This window comes from Echinops telfairi, unplaced genomic scaffold (genome assembly GCF_000313985.2).
Source record: "Echinops telfairi isolate 266 unplaced genomic scaffold, ASM31398v2 ScPeMD7_7469;HRSCAF=8507_1, whole genome shotgun sequence".
Classification (NCBI taxonomy): Eukaryota; Metazoa; Chordata; class Mammalia; order Afrosoricida; family Tenrecidae; genus Echinops; species Echinops telfairi.
In genome coordinates, this window is record NW_022111373.1 from 143,378,762 (window position 1) to 143,381,449 (window position 2,688).

Consider the following 2,688-nt stretch of genomic DNA (forward strand, 5'->3'; position numbering starts at 1 on the left):
GGGGGCCACTGTTCCTGCCACCTAGCTCTGCTCAGCTGCCCTCTGGGCCCAGAGAGGCAGCAAGCAGCTTGGCACCTCCCAGCTCCTAGCATAGGACCTGCGTGCAGGGTTGGAACTCAGAAAAGTGCAGGGAGTGGTGGAAGATGGGAGTGCATACAAACAACCCTCCTCTACTGCTTTGAGGAGGATGGGTAGCATGCATATGCATTTGGGAAGAGTCCAATGTCTTGAGTAGCAAAGATCAAAAAACTAAAAGGCATGCTCAGCTGATACTTTTCCTGCCAGTCTGCTGCTCCCTCATGAAAGCCCTAGGCTCGGATTGCAATGTGTGGGTGGTGCATGACGTTAACACCTCCGGAGCTAACCCAAAGGCTGGCAGTTCGAGTCCCACTAGAGATACTTTATAAGAAAGGCCTGGCGTTCTCCTGCAGAAGGACGCAGCCACTGAAAACCCAGGGAACACAGTTCTGAAACCCACAGGGTCCCCCTGGGTCAGGATTGATTCCGTGGTCGCTGGTCAACCTTTTTATTCCTCTTCCTACTACTGCTGCCATTCCTGAGGGATGGCACCGTTCTAATTCAATGGGCAAGTTCTGCTCAGTTGACAGCTTGCAGCAAACCAAGTGGGGCTCATATTTGTTAGGCAGAAACACCACCTCTTCTCTGGGAGGTCCCAAGCAGACTGGCCACCACATCCCGAGGCTGAAGTGGAAACAGAAGTGTGCCGGGAGGCCCTGATTCTTGGCCCTGAGCTGCGGATGCCTTCCTACATACGGGTGGGCTCTGAGCAAGTCTTGAGGTGCTGAGCGAGCCTCCATGGCCTGTGCTCCCCTCTAGGGCCTGAGATAGTGCAGAAGGGCCCACAGTGCCCCCAAGTCTGTGCTGGTGAGAACGGACGCCAACCTTTCCAATTCCCAAGGGGATGGATGTGGTTCCTTGAGCACCCTTGGAAATGAATGTGCAGTGAACCCCGAGATCCTCACTCCATGTGCCAGGGGGTCCTCTCAGGCATGAGGTAGTTTCCTCGCAGATCTGTAAAGCAGGTGTCTGAAAAGTTAGCAGGCTGGCTGTCCACCCTCTTCCCCTCCTGCCTTACGGTCCCCCTCCTTACTCTCCCTTCTCTTCTCCCTACCTTTTCCTTCTTCCCTCCCCTTTCTTCCCCATTGTTCAAAGTCCTTTCCAATGAGGGTCCAAGCAAACTCTCAGAAGGCTTCCTTTCCTGCACAACCTCACCTCCTTCCCTGAGACCCTGGGTGAGTGGCTTGCCATTTTCTTCTTGGTGGTGCCCACCCCTGGTCGTTTTGGCCAGAGGTCAGTCAGAGGTAGTGCAATAAAAAAGGCCTGTCGCAGAGTTGCCCCCAGGGGAGGATCCTGCTGAGATGAACGGGAAGGAAAAGGAGGTTCTAAGGGACATTCCTGTGTTCTGTTACCTCTGAGGGGAAGCGGCGGTTGAGAGTGGGTGAGCCACCAGCCCTTGTTGAACAATCACCTGCAGTGGGGCTCCTGCACCCCACCTTTGAGACCACCTACCCTGGGGCACTGAAGTCACCTAGTGGCTTTGGGGAGAATGGGCCGATGGCTTGTCTGAAGCCGCCTGCTTAGCTGCTGTGGGGAGACTGTTGGAGCATCCCAGTGACCAAGGACAAGAGTCTTTGGCCACCAAGGGATGGAGTATTGTAATGGAAGATTTCCTTTCTGCACCCCACTCTGCTCTTCCCTGACATTCTTTTTGTTGAGAGAGAGAGAGAGAGAGAGAGAGAGAGAGAGAGAGAGAGAGAAGGGTGGTTCTGAGGCTTGCTCAGGAAAAAGTGACTCAGTACAAATCGCCCGCATAATCTCAGGAGCCCACCACTTTAAATCTTAATTGGTTGCCTTTTAAATATCATTTAAGGGCTGGCTTCTTCTGCCTCACTCTCTAGTTAAGAAGGTGTTGTGTCAAAGTCTATTACCTCGCAGGACGGCTCTCCCTTAAGTTAGGGGGGGTGGGGGGGAGAGGAAAAGGAAAGAAATGAAGAAAAAAATGGAGCCATCAGCGGCGGTTTGAGGGGTCGATAAAGCTTTTAGATTTGGAGACGTTTTCCGGGAGCCCATTTCCTGCGGCTAAGAGTTGTTAATGGAGCTTAAGGAATTATCAGAGACTCGGAGGCCGGCAAGGAGGGCCGTATATTTCCCGCGCCTGTTCCCTTGTCGCGTCTGAATATGCTGCTGTCAGACTCACTTAATGAAAAGTAACGCGCCGCTGATTACAGTTTTATTTGGGCTCTATGTAAAAAGAGCCGTTAATTTAGCACCCCCGCCTGTGTGTGTGTTTGAATTTGCCACGGCTGAGTGGCCCAGCGCCGGCTCCGGCCTGGCAGCGCACGCGTCTCCTCTGACAAGCTTCCCGGAGTGAAGCAGGGGGCTCCCCTCCCCTGCCAATCGGCCTGTCCCCTTCACGTTCGCAGCCTGGAATCAGACACCTGCAGTGATTTCTTTGGTCCTTTGTGCCCAAGGTGGGAGGCAGGTACGGGTGCTAAGATTGTGTGGAAAAGACAGTCCTCTCTCCGTCGTCTCCCCGCTCCCCTACTCCCCTACCCCTCCACCTCGGGTTGAGGGGCCTTCTTTTTTGGGCGCAATGCCGCCAGAATGTGCTAGAACCCACGTCCGCCACACTCCCTCCTTCCGCCCCATTCCCCCGCACCCCCCCCC